General features: G+C 36.5%; 1 protein-coding gene across 3 annotated transcripts in view; it reads left to right on the top strand.

Moving 5' to 3' along the window:
- Nucleotides 1-15,166, top strand: part of st6gal1.L (ST6 beta-galactosamide alpha-2,6-sialyltranferase 1 L homeolog) — a 33,798-nt gene that overhangs the window by 487 nt on the left and 18,145 nt on the right. The window contains exon 2 of one of the 3 annotated variants that reach the window (XM_018263917.2): nucleotides 7,241-7,360. The exons of the other annotated variants lie outside the window; for them this stretch is intronic. The gene's annotated coding sequence lies outside the window, so the exon portion shown is untranslated. The remainder of the gene's footprint in view (nucleotides 1-7,240; nucleotides 7,361-15,166) is intronic. 3 annotated transcript variants of the gene reach the window in all.

The raw sequence follows: 15,166 nt of genomic DNA on the forward strand, positions 1-15,166 counted from the left end.
GTTGAAATTACTCTCTATTTGGAACTCATGGGGCCCCCCTATACCTCCTGGGAATCAGCTGGTTCTGCTTCCTCTGTAGTTACCCCCTGATCAAAGCTTATTAGTGCATTGGGGGCTTAGATATTATACAGTGTAGGATATTTGCTTTGGACCATCAGCATCAAAGGGTGGGAGAATAGTTAAAAGTACAAATAGCCTATATACTGTGTAGCAGTTGTTAGTCTTTTTGGTGTGTGTGTGTGAGACAGGGGGTGTCCAACCAACAACCTTAATGTGTAGTATTGTATATTCTGAGAGATGGAGTTAAAGTAAAACAACTCGTAGGGTGTTGCAGGCTGGGCATCCTTGATTTGTGCATCATGGAAAGGGGAGCCCATTGGTAGACCATGTTCTTTATCTCTGGGGTTTGTAATGGAGATGAGAGGGAAATAAGTGGTGAGAGGCAGCACTAGGTGTTACTAACCCCCATGCATTTATAGAAGGCTGAGATGCAATGTACCTCAACACTCAACAGACTATTATTATCCTTTATTGGCCAACAGCAGACAATCAGACTCACTCGTTGCATGCAGGAACGCTTAATAGTATAGCTGCAGAGAACAGTGGTGTGTGAACCCGCCGACTCAAGCCAGTAAAAGTCAGCCTAGACCTGTCATTAGAACGATTAGTATGTTAATAGTGTTATAATGGTCTGTAACAAATATACCGCCTTGTACTGATAATTGCAGTGTCTGCAGTGGACAGTTGTGAGAAGATTGAGTGTAACTGTAGTGATGCCAATGAGGTGTAATAACAAATAATGTTCCCCGGCGTAAAATGTGAAAGGTGTATAAGACTGGGGTGTCCTACCTGTAGACATTGTGGGGCCGTATATAAATATATGTATATATATATATATATATATATATATATATATATATATATATATATATATATATATATATATATATATATTTGGAACATCTATGGCTTATGTATGGCTTGTTGTACTAAAACCCTCAGCATTGACCTAATAGTCCTGCACAGTGGTTGCTGGGAGTTATACTTCAGCAACTACAATAAGGCTGCAGGGTGGACAATAGTGATACCAGGCGCATATCTCCTAACATTTTGGAAAAATATTTTTTTTTGACCACACCCATTGAGTTATTAAACTTTTGCTAATGAAGGTGAATTGCTCTTTAAGCTGCAAGTCACAGTCTCCCCAATAAACCTGCTTATCATAAATTGCTACAATTGTTTCTTTGCTTATCTTAAATTGTTACAAAAGTATCAAGGTGGACCTGCCACATATTCTGGCCTCCCTGCCAATTGTTTAAGAAAGTTTGTGTCTTTTACTGGCTGTTCAGTGCAGGAGATCAAAGAGTAAATCGGGACATTTCAGTAACAAATTGAGCTGTCAATATTGGGACTGTCCTGCGAAAAATGAGACGTTTGGGAGGTATGCAGGTGTTGTTCTACTAAACCACACTCAATACTTACAGCTGCTGCTTTGTGGGGCACAACTGTATCCAGGATCATTGGCAGTCAAAAAAAGTCCTGTGATAAGGTATGAAATTAGAGGCCAAAAAAGTTTAACAGACAGATGTTAAATAAATTGTTATTTATAAACACTGGGCAAATTTGCACCTGGGCAGTAACCCATAGCAACCAATCAGATGATTGCTTTCAGTGTTCACCCTACAGCTGGCTGAAAAAAAGCTCATCACTGATTGGTTGCTATGGGTTACTGCCCAGGTGCAAATTTGCCCAGTGTTTATAAATAACCCGTGTTTATGTCAGAGTACTGAGAGCTGAAGCCAACAGAGAGCTATGGGTACTGACTGCATCATCAAACTTGTAGTATGATTATAATGTACAAAATTGTATCAAGTTATCAACTCTACGTGTGCTATATCTATGGCTTGTCAAGTCAATAGGGTATGTATGACTGCTGCAATGAGTGTGGGCTTAGTCGTGCAGGCACAGCCCTCTAATTTGCCTAAGCCACCCAAACACCTCAGACTTGAGAAACCATAGCACAACATTCAGCGCTGACAGGGGATTCACTACAAGCACTTTTTCTGCATTCAGGTAAATTAGTGAAAAGAAAGGGATATCATAGATAGGAATAAAAAAACAGCAGCACATTTAGGGGCAGATTTATCAAACTGTGGGGCAGATTTACTTCAGGGCGAAGTGACTAACGCTTGCCAGCATTTCAAGCACTTTGCCGATTTACTAACGGGCGCAGGCGTAACTTTGCTAGCGAAAGAGACAGACTCCAGCACTCATTTGCACTCTATCGCCAGGCGAATTTTCACTCTGGCGAATGGTCGTTACTCCGCAAATTCACTAAGATGTGGATTTTACTGAACGTTACCTTTTTCGCCAGACTTGCCTTCACCAGCTCAGACCAGGCGAAGTGCACTGGAGTGCATAGATCTTCCTCAATCTTCTGTTACTTACATCATATTTTTAGTGGAAAAAGGCTCTAAGTCCCAAAAAATGCTGGTGTCTTTTCCCTTTTTGTGATAGCCTGCAAAAGTCCTTAATTTTTTTTTTTTAGGTAACATATGGAACATGAACTATACACTGGGCTCATGTGTAGGGCAATATAACAACTCTATTTTCTTTTTTAAGGTTCCCTGGACTTGTGTAATGTAATGTATTTGCTGCAACATATATGTCCATTCAACTTTATAATTTCCCACCATATGCAAATTAGCCTGAGCGAAGACCTCTAATGAAGTTGCGCTGGGCAGAATTGAACGCTAGCGCATCTTCGCTTTGATTGCCTCAGTAACGCTAGCGAAAATTCACCAGCCCTGGACGCAACTTTGCATTTTAGTAAATTAGCGTTGTCTCCGTGAATTTTCGCCTGGCAAAGTGTGATGGCTGCGAAGCCATCGCTGCTGAATTTTCGCCACTTAGTAAATTTACCCCTGTGAGTTTAGAGCTTAGTAAATAAAAATCCAACCACGTTGTATTCATTCCTATGGGATTTTTAGAACCGTATTTATCAAATGGGGAGTTCTAACTTTCATCTATTATGAATACAATTCTAAAAATCCCAATGGAATGAATAGCACGTGGGTGAATTTTTATTTATTAAGCTCTAAACTCACATTTTGATAAATCTGCCCTGGATATGAGGTTAGAAGAATCAAGAGTCACCTCTTCTTCCTGTTTTAAATTGTAATCGGCTTCGAAAGACTGAATCTTCATGTTATAATACAGATGCTGTTTAAATACTATAAAACATGTATGCCATTATCATTGTTACTATTTTATATGCAGCATTGCATAGCGATATCTTGGATAGGATATGTTGTATTACACACAGACACACTTATACTGCTTTCTATTTTAAAACTAATATTCCTTTTAAATATAATTGTTTGTCCTTTGGTTCTTGCATTAAGGTCAGTTAGTGACATTTATATACCTCTGTTGGATATAACAGGCTCACTGCCCTCCCCTCGACATAGTGCAGATTTTGGACTCTGCAATATATATATATATATATATATATATATATATATATATATATATATATATATATATATATATATATATATATATATATATATATATATATATATATATATAAAAAAATATATATATATATATATATATAGACAAATACAAGAGTCCTCTGCACTCAACCCATTATCTATATATTTAAGACAGCGACATTTTGTGCATACTGCTACTAAAAAATGCCTTACCCTTTAAGCAAAACAGGGATTGTTTGTCCATATATTGCAATATATTTAAGCTGGCCAACTACGTCAAAGTCATCCCATATCTGGCCAGTCCTATGCTCAATTTTCATTTGATTCATTAAGAATTCTATTGCTTCATTATACATTTTACAAAGGGACTAAGTTTTACCTGCAACTTACTTGCTGCTTTCAAAGTAAAACTCCCAAACTTGGCTGCCCTTTTATTAGACACCAGTGGGATCACCTGACTATAGCTGGGAAGGGTGGAAGCTACAACATGGAGCTGGTCACTGCTCCTGTATAACTATAACAAACAAGGGAAAGTTGTGCTCACCACTAATTTTTAAAACCATTAGGCGGGGGTGCAATGATGCTGTATATATATATACTAAATTCATATCACAATTTAGTGTATTTATGTCCTAGAAACTGCTTTGGAAAGCTTGTACGTCGCTCAGTACCTTGCATATTCTGCACCTCCAGAATCTAGATCAGTTTGGTGATTAACCCCCTAATCTCATAAGAATGTTGTTCTGTAATGAAAAAAAATGTATAATAATATTTATAATATGTGGCGAAATCCTCCAATAATGATATTGCATGTTGTTTTGGGATTAATTCAATGTGTTTAATGAAACAAGCATTTTCAAGTTTTAATCCAAAAGCATTCTTTGGATATATTACTTGACTTTATTCTAGAATACAGCTGGGATTTAAAATTGAATAACAGCTTGTGTGCCTTTAACCTGTCCACAGCAAAGTGAATCCTGCGTAGAATTGTTATGAATACAAATAGTTTCCTCTTTTGTTGGAATTATGAAGATTCTGTATCTTTTGGCTAAATTGTCTCAAACTGTTCTCTCAAGATACTCAATGCATTATTTAGGGCATATGAGACAAGTATGGGACCTGTTATCCAGCATGCTTGGGACCTGGGGTTTCCAGATAAATTATCTTTCCCCAATATCTAAAGTCTACTAGAAACTCATGTAAATATTAATTAAACCCAATAGGCTTGTTTTGCCACCAACATAATATATGAATTGTGAGCAGGATCAGATGAACAGACAGTTTCTTAGCAGGGTAAATTACATTTGGGGGCAGATTAATCAAAGTGTGTGAGATTAGAACTCATCACATAAAAACTCATGTTCTATTCAATCCTATGGGATTTTTAGAATTGTATATATAAATGGAGTTCACAATTTGATAAATATGCTTTTAAGAGTTTTTCTGTGGTGAGTTCTGATCTCACACTTTGATAAATCTGACCCTTATTGTTTATACGTTCAGACTCTGTGAGCAAACAGGTATAAAACAAAATAAAACAAAATCCTTGCCACACTGAGTCTCTAAATAATACACAGGGTATTTTCCCTCTCTACTACCAGTCCCCTACTGGAATTTTCAGCCAAAATGTACAACTTCACAGAATCACAGCACCTTCACAGAGTCCTTTTCCTTTGGGAAAAACAAAACAGCAGCAATCCAAACAGTATCACCCAGATCCCACGTCTCAATCCTCTCTGCATGTGGCTCAAATCTCACTCTGGAGCTGCACTTTCTATGGCAGCCTACAGATCTAGCCTGATAATTATTCCCCAGGTGAGATTCTAGGGCAGGGATCCCCAACCTTTTTCACCCGTGAGCCACATTGAAATGTAAGAAGGGTTGGGGAGCAACATAAGCATGAAAATAGTTCCTGAGGATGCTAACAAAGGGATTTGATTGGCTATCTGGTAGCCCCTATGTGAACTGGCAGCCTACAGAAAGCTCTATTTGGCAGTACAACTGTTTTTTATGCAACCAAAAGTTGTATCCAAGCCTGTAATTCAAAAATAAGCACCTGCTTTGAAGCTATTGTGAGCAACATCCAAGGGGTTGGTGAGCAACATGTTGCTCATGAGCTACTGGTTGGGGATCACTGCTCTAGGGGAATAAACCCCATCAGGACTGCTGTACATATGGGAGTAAGAGATGAATCTAGGGGAAATACATCTCCTTTCAAACTGTTCCCCAGTTACCAGTTCACAAAATATATAACTAAATATCTAAATAATTACATGCCCAAATATCTAAATATTTACATGCCCAAAGCGCTAAAATTAGTAAGAAATATTGCCCTATAGCCTAGTAAAGCAATGGTGCTGTAGTACTTGAGACCAGAGTTAAGACTAAATTTGATGGTTGTGGTCCTGTCCCAGTTTTGCATCTTATTGCGCAGTATCCTGGCCTCAGAGAAATAAAAAATATGACCTATTGTTTTCTCTGCCATTATGTAACACAGTGTTTCAGTCACTGTCCAGAAACTGAATTGCTCTAAGTTTACCCATATAGGAAAATATCAGTGTATAAGTCATTTCATTTAGACATAGTGTCAAGGATATCTGGGACAATACGTTTTCACTCCAAATCTCATCCAGTTTTTAGGCTGTGCTGAAAGACAGTAAGGGGGTTACTTTTTATTAAACCAAGCTCGACCAAACTCCCATCCACGATTTTATCTTATTTATCAATAAAACAAGTCAGGTCGGGAAAAGACTCGATAAAATCGATCGAAAACGCTAATCTCTTGATTTTTTCGGGTTATTGCCCGAAACCCCCGAATTTTTCAGTTTATCAGATGAAACCCAGCTCAGATCACAATATCTTCAAATGGTAAAAGGGACATCTACACGATCTCTGCAGGTTTGACATGGCAGATGTTCAGGATTGGACTTTTAGCAGCTTCAAAGTATAATAAATCTTGAAAAATGTAAGGGTTTTTTTTCCACTTAAAATGTTTTTGCCCAAAAAACCTCACCAGAAAAAATCAATGTTTAGTAAATAACAAATTCTTCCAAATTTTTACCCTAATTGGGTTGAGCCCTGTCTACCCCTGCTCTGAACCCCCCAAAGAGGGGTCAGTCCCACTGCATTAAGGGGAAGTTTGCAGTCTTGCCTCATACTGTACAACCTCCATTCTCAAAGTAGAACCTTTACCAATGGCCTTGGTTCTGGTGGTCTAAACCCTAACACTGGGCCAACACCATTACAGAAAATACTAGCCAGTGTTGCTGTAATATGTATCAGTTAGGGTATCTAAGTCTACTCTGAGTTTCATAGTACAATCAGGATTAAGTACAAATATAGTGCCTGAGACCAGCAAATCTGTTCCTATAAAGAGTGCGAGAGCCGTAATTAAATGACAGTAGTGGGGATCATCACGCTAAAAGCAGAACTATAACCTTTGCCCAAAGTGCCTGCGGGAGACATAGTAACGCAATTAAGCACATTAAGTCAAATTCTTTGCAGGGAGTTGTTGGCACATAAGTGCACAATGAGACCATCAGATTGTTACTGTGCTACGCTTCCTAAGGGATAGATTTGAGATTAATATGACAGTTGCCAATGAATGAAGGTAGGTGAGGTCACACCAGATGTATGGTGCAACAAGGAGGGGTAACTGAGGGAGGAGCAAAAAAAGCCAGGGAGTGCATTAGGAGACAAAGGCTGATTTCTGTATTTAATGAACATTTTCTACCCACATACAGCAAGACACCACCAACGAGCCAAGGTAACACGTAAGATTCACACGAAAGATTCAGCTATCCCCAGTATGTGCCACGTTAAACATCTTTAAAGAAGAAACTGAAACCCCTGTTGGGTGACAGGTACATCTTTTTTTGTATATGAAGAATATATGGGAACCTTATGTTATGTTTCTTTACACTTGGTATTTTTAAGGGTTTCTGCATTTACACCATTCTTTATGGCAATTCCAATTGATTTCAGTGATTTCAGAGAACCTTAACTCGCCCCGTCTTGTAAAGTGCGGTGTACCTTGCTGGCACTGTATAAGTTAATGAGGATGATGATGGTACTGCCTAATTTTAGAACTAAAGGGAATGTCAACCCAAAATATTGCCTAATAAAAGAAAACACAATTCTAAGCAACTTTGCAATATACATGCAGTACAGTTTTTCTATGGTATTTAAGTTATTTGTATATGTATTGCTATTGAAGGCAGTGTCTGTCTGTCCCTTTCTATTCTCTAGTTCAGACTGTTGATACAATGTGAGACAAGGCAGCTGATTAACAGACCTGTCTTTGCTGGGGAACTAAGACTTTTGCAACATTCTTTAAAAAGTAACAACTAGGAATTAGGCAAATAACTCCGAAACAATATATTTCCCTTCATGGGTGCTAGTTTGGATCAGATTCCACCCAGTCTTTGATGTCAGCAGTGGGCTTTATTAGAACGTTCTGATGGCAGCTTGCAAAGGAAAGGGTTGGGTATCTGTAACAGTTATAATTTCTAATGAAGTGAAATAGTAATGTTCAATAATTTTCTATATTGTATCAGAATAAGTGTATATACTACTCTTCTTCAATTATTGTGTCCAGTCATTTAAATCTAAGTTCTCTTAATTCAATTCTTTGGATACATACTATGACTTTCCTAATTTAGTACAGAGAAGTGCTTTATTGAAGGAAGACAATGACCCCATGTTCCTAAAACTGGTGAAAGCAAGTTTGAGAAAAAGCCCCTAGCTGCATCAGAAGACAGATTTAAAACCGTAGCTTTCCTTTGAACCTTATTTGCTATGAATGGGATCAGTGTCACATAAAAATGGGGCTCTTAATCCAGTGTGAACAAAGTGTAATAAATAGACAAGCTGGCGATAAGAGAGTGCAAGGGAGGGTGGTCGCGGGAAAAGAGCAATAAAGAAAAATGAAACTGGTGCTCAGTGATTTATAACAGAAGCCAGAGGGGAGCTGGGTGCGCTATCCATAGAAGCTGACTCAAGACTTGCTGCATTTTGTCTGCCAGACTCGAGGCTTCTCTGGACAGAGACAGATCTGCTGTGCAAAACAAGGTAGTGAGTAACTCACTTAACTGTGTCCCAGAAGCTTAAAACATTTAGGAACACACACACACACACACATATGGATAATGGTACCATGGAATGAATAATTGAGAATTTTATACATGGGAGTGCTGTTTTTTTGAATACAAGGTTTTACATACAGATTTTAACTGTGCACCCCAGCTATATATATATATATTGAGAAAGGTCCCTGAGTGGACCGAAACGTCACGTCGGCTTTACATGAATACACTTTGATTTTTTTCACCAAAGAACTCGGTGTTGCTGGTCATTTCTATTTTACTATCTATTTAATTTACCTTGCACCCGAGGTAAGCTTCAAAGGCGGGGTGCTGCCCATTTGGAAACTATTACATATATATATATATATATATATATATATATCTATATCTATATCTATATCTATATCTATATCTATATCTATAGCTATATCTATATATATATATATATATATATATAATAAAAGGGCAGCCAAGTTTGGGAGTTTTACTTTGAAAGCAGCTAGTACGTTGCAGGTAAAACTTAGTCCCTTTGTAAAATGTATAATGAAGCAATAGAATTTTTAATGAATCAGATGAAAATTGAGCGTAAGACTGGCCAGATATGGGATGACTTTGACGTAGTTGGCCAGCTTAAATATATTGCAATATATGGACAAACAATCCCTGTGTTGTTTAAAGGGTAAGGCATTTTTCAGTAGCAGTATGCACAAAATGTCTCTGTCTTAAATAAATTGATAATGGGTTGAGTGCAGAGGACCTCTTGTAGTTGACTATTTAAGAACATAAAAAATGTATAATTTGCATAAATTACAACTATTCATAATCTCTACATTTAAACATTACATGCATTCAACTTCTAAAACCACGATACTGTGCAACTATGTTTTGTAACATTAATTAAGATGTAATTTCCTGCTCCGTGTCATAACAATAAACTATGTTGCAAAAAAGTATCAAAAAGTAAGAGATAAGATAACAGGCCTGCTCTGAAGCTCCTTCCCTGGCTTGTGTTAATTAACTAGTTCGGTATCCAGAATGATCGCTCCGTGTACGGCTAAAATAGACTCTACAACTAATCTTTTCACTAAAACACTGCTTGTGTGCCCCGCTCCTACATAATGTATGACTCCTGTCTTTTAAACCCTGTCGTTATATGTCATAAATGACTATAAATCCAGACAGATATAAGCCCCTCTATTGTGGATCTACGATCTACCCAGTATAACAGCGGCGTGTGTATTGAGGACAAATCTACTTGTATATGCGCAATGGGACCCCGAGCCTTCACATAATTCTATATATCAAACATCTAATGCTTCGTGTATCCATCAGTGATAAAAACAAAACCCAATACACCACATTAATTGAGTGCAAAAAGTTTAACCCTTACATTCCCAATATCAATGTCTCGAGTTTATGGGTACTGTATACAATATTAATTTCTTATCTCCATAATTAAACCCCTAATTTATTTATAATTTATTATAATCAAAATAATTAAATTAACAAGTGAACACTGTTGTGATATTAATCTATATCTAATACCTTAAAAACATTTACAAATATTTATGTAAAAATAAATTAGCCCCACTAAATATAAATAAAATTAGTGAGAAATACATATAGCTAAAGACAAAAATCAAAAATCAAATGTAACATGTAAAAATGTGTTTACCAACATATATTGTGGATCATAGTGGATGTCCTGTGGACATTAAGTGGAGGTGGAGCTTGCCCATGCTGACAGATGGCTTACCAATGACTTTATGAATGGATTGTGACTTTTTGGATACCGGGACCCTTTGCACACATTTTTACATGTTACATTTGATTTTTTATATTTGTCTTTAGCTATATGTATTGCTCACTAATTTTATTTATATTTATATATATATATATATATATACCGCCAGTGTCAAAGTGCAAAAAATGCAAATTTGATAAAGCAACTACCCTGTATAAAAAGTTGAGGGGCCCATTATCCAGAATGCTCGGGACCTGGGGTTTTCCGGATAATGAATCTTTCTATCATTTGTATCTTCATACTTTGTCTACTGTAAACATTAAATAAACCCAAAAGACAGGTTTTGCTTCCAATAAAAATTAATTATATCTTCATTTGGATACAAGGTACTGTTTTCTCATTACAGAGAAAAAGAGAATTTTTTTTAAGAATTTGGATTATTTGGATAAAATGGAGTCAATGGGAGATGGCCTTTCTGTAATTAGGAGCTTTCTGGATAAATGGTTTCTGGGGAATGGATAATGTAATTGTGATATACATGTGTTTTCATATGCAAAACAACAAGTATAAAAATGATTTTTGCATTTACAAGCACCTGTTATCCAGAATGCTCAGGGGTTTTCTGGATAAAGGGTCTACTTTCCAATCAATTAACCCAATAGGATTGTTTTGCCTCCAATAAGGATGAATTATATTTTAGTTGGAATTAAGCACAAGGTACTGTTTTAATATTACAGAGAAAAAAAAAAGAAATCCTTTAAAAAATATATTGAATAAAATGGAGTCTGTGAAAGAATGCCTTCCTGTAATTTAGAGCTTTCTGGATAACAGGTTTCCGGATAACAGATTCCACACCAGGGATTATGTGTGCATTTGGCTATTCTGGAATTTATATTCTGTTCTGTGCAGGACAAAACTAACGGGAAGACGGTGTGTTCCTTTGCACCCACATATACTGTATCTTCCAAAGATGTAGTAAATGATGAAGACTTTTCCGCATAGTTGTACCTCCTTATTACATATTTTGTCACAGAAGCTTGAATAGTCGTTTTATACCTGCAGGTTAATAACAGGTTGTAAGGGACATTGGATGACCGGACAAGACAAAATCTACCAAGACTAATGGACTAATTTACTAAATGGAGCCGGTGCAAAAAAAATTCTCTTGAGGTGCAAAGATTTTTGCCTGACAGCAATTAGGTGCTCGCTAGTGTTTTGCATTGCAGTTTGAATTGAATGCACTAACAAAGACCCTACTGGTACAGATGACTCCTTTTAGTGCCATGTCTCTGCGCATGCGCTTTCTGATATTAAATACACAGTATTGTGCCTATTAGCATGCAAAGCACTTACTATTTGTAAATGAGCCCTAAAATGTTATAAGAAATGGGAATTTCTAAACACACAATCATGAATAAATGACCCAAATAAGTCTGTTGCTTTAAGTCCTCAAAGAAGTGAAGGAAAGAGGTGGCACAATCAGTCCACATAGATCAAGGAAATGAAAATAGTGCAGGAAGGAAGCATTTTCATAAAGTGGACAATGGCTGGGATGCAGGGACATACCTTGAACCTGAAGCGAGGGGGAAACATAAGGAAGCACTTATTTACAGAAAGAGTGCTAAATATATGCAATAGCTTCCACTAGAAATGGTGGCAAGAGTTGTTCAGATGAATGGGATAGATATAAATCTATTTTGGAAACTTGGACAAGAAACATAAACACAGTATGTTCTTGGGCGACTGGTTCATTCCTGCTGGTACAGTTCTGTTTCCATGTAACATATGTAAATCTCTATAGATATAAATAGATATAGATATAAATAGGGCTAGTTAATATACATATTAGACAGTATGCCACTATCTATCTATCTATCTATCTATCTATCTATCTATCTATCTATCTATCTATCTGTCTATCTATCTATCTATCTATCATCTACAGGTATCTATCATCTCTATCTATCTATCTATCTATCTATCTATCTATCTATCTATCTATCTATCTATCTATCTATCTATCTATCTATCTATCATCTAACATCTATCTATCTATCTATCATCTATCTATCTATCTCTCTATCTATCTATCTATCTATCTATCTGTCTGTCTGTCTGTCTGTCTGTCTGTCTGTCTGTCTGTCTGTCTGTCTATCTATCTATCTATCTATCTATCTATCTATCTATCTATCATCTATCTGTCTGTCTGTCTGTCTGTCTGTCTGTCTGTCTGTCTATCTATCTATCTATCTATCATCTATCTATCTATCATCTATCTATCTATCTATCATCTATCTATCTATCTATCTATCTATCTATCTATCTATCTATCTATCTATCTATCTATCTATCTATCTATCTATCTATCTATCTATCTATCTATCTATCTATCTATCTATCATCTATCTATCTATCTATCTATCTATCTATCTATCTATCTATCTATCATCTATCTATCTATCTATCTATCATCTATCTATCTATCTATCTATCTATCTATCATCTATCTATCTATCTATCTATCTATCTATCTATCTATCTCTATGCATCTATCCATATTGTAAATACCTGTTAACAATACAAACAGATGAATGCACGATCGCTGTAAGTTTACCCATATAGGAAATGTCACTGTGTTATGTACTTCTACAACTCTTATTCACACCTATAATAATCTCTTAATGCCTTCAGCTAAATTCAAACTTACCCTTTGTAAATGTTTGTTAAGAATGTTTAGTGCTCCATGGCAAGTATATACATACATGAATTGGTGTTCTGACATTTTCAGGTGGAATTTCCCAAGCCCATAGTAACCAACCACTGGAACAATCTAGTCTGCCTTGCATTGTCACTCTTTGGGAGGAACAGTACTAGTAAAGTTCATTCAGTGCAAGTCATAGTGCTCTCAAGTTCTGCAGTCAAGCAGGCTTTCTGACCTGTTTTCTTTGAAGAATATCTGAAGGCAAAAATACAATTGAAGGAAAGTTGATAAAGTTCTGAGAAATTTAGCAATTTATCAAAATTTTTTAATTTAATATCTGTTTTAAAGATATATCTACTATTGGGCTTTCAGAAGCCCTAGGGTCAGTTGTATATGTAGTCAGAATCCGAAATAACACTCAAAAAAGAGATAAACGTGTGGGCGCATTGGGGCAGCCGCATATTTAATGAAATGTATGACCAGCACTCACTACAGTCTGCCAGAGGGAAGTTTCAATTATTTGGGGTTTTAGTGACATATTTATCAGTGGGTCAACCCTTTAATAAATATACATTCTGGTGAACTATGGCAAGCTCTGTTTCACTTTTTGATAAATATGCCCCTTGAAGCATGATCGCTGATAGGATCCGATACTTAGTCATTGGGGAACTTGAAATGTGTGTGAGCTCAGTTAAGTAGCTTTTTCGCTCCGGCTGTTAGCACTTTAAAACCCAAAAGGGTCAGAGAGAGGCAACGCAAAGCATCATTCCTGAGAGAAACGCTGAGCCCAAAGCTGATATTAGCACTAATACTGCTACAGGTATGGGATCCCTTATCTGGAAACCCTTTATCCAGAAAGCTTTGCATTTTGGGTGGCCATCTTCCATGGAGTCTATTTTAAGCAAATCAATTTTTAAAAATATATTTCCTTTGTCTCTGTAATAATAAAACAATAGCTTGTGCGTGATCCTAACAACGCTACATGAATCCACATTGGTGGCAAAACGTTGGGTTTATTGAACGTTGAAATAATTTTTAGTCCCAATCATTCTGGATAATAGGTCCTATACCTGTGCTATCTTTAAATTGACTAAAAAAAAGAAAATAAATTGTAAAAATGCTTATAAAAGTGCTTTGAGAAAGATTAGCTTAATTTTACTTTTGCTGTTAGATCCCCTTTGAATTAAAATATTATCCCTGGTAACATTTAAGACCTCTCTTGCCATCATGAATGCTATGTGTGCTATGAGCTCTAGGGAGAATATAGAGGTTGGCAAAGACGCCAGCCTAGTTGTATTATAAACTGGGTGCTCCGGTTCTCTCAAACCACGCCCATTCTGTTAGTCATTAGTAAATTAGATAATGACTACTAATTAAGCCTATAACCACTGCATGTCACTGCTTACACCCCCTCACCAACAAAGTTGACATTTAGAGAATATTCACTATTCCAATGCCAACTGTCAGCTCCAGTAGAAAGAACAAAAATGGGCAGATTCAACCTTGCCCTATTTAAATACCAGTTTCACTGGGATATAATTGCTAATTCTGTATCCCTTGTATTCGTGGTAACTTTTTCTGATCCTGTCTCTCTTTAGTATATCATTATGAAAACCTTGCCTTTTATCTGAATTCTTTTATTATGATTTCATAGAACTTCTGTCAAGACCCTATTATTGACTTATGCGTTTTATTTTGTGTTTAAAAAAAAATCCTCTTGTTCCTCTCTCACTTTCTAACTGAATATTTTTAAACAGGCATAGCTGCAATTTTAGATCTGTTTTTCTGTTGTTTAGAAGGTTATTTGAATGGCAGAGTTAAGGCTTTTTTTGGTTGTAGCTTTGTTTTTTTGGTTTTAACTTTAACTACTCTCGTCTGAGAACTTAAGGGATCACATAGGGTTGCACTTTTTAAAAAGGCTTAACGGCAGCTACAATTGCCCTACTTATTTATCACAATTAGTGGTTAAGGCTTCTCATGCTGAGACTACTTTGATGTGATTGGGAAGCTGCAATACACTGGGATAGTAAATGAAAAGGTGCAAGGTTATATGCCATGTGCTCTGACCTGTAGCCAGACAGTCAGAAATGACACAAACAAATTTTGACCATAGCTTGTGTCCAATTTGTAAAAATTACTC

The sequence above is a fragment of the Xenopus laevis genome, chromosome 5L, assembly GCF_017654675.1.
Source record: "Xenopus laevis strain J_2021 chromosome 5L, Xenopus_laevis_v10.1, whole genome shotgun sequence".
Classification (NCBI taxonomy): Eukaryota; Metazoa; Chordata; class Amphibia; order Anura; family Pipidae; genus Xenopus; species Xenopus laevis.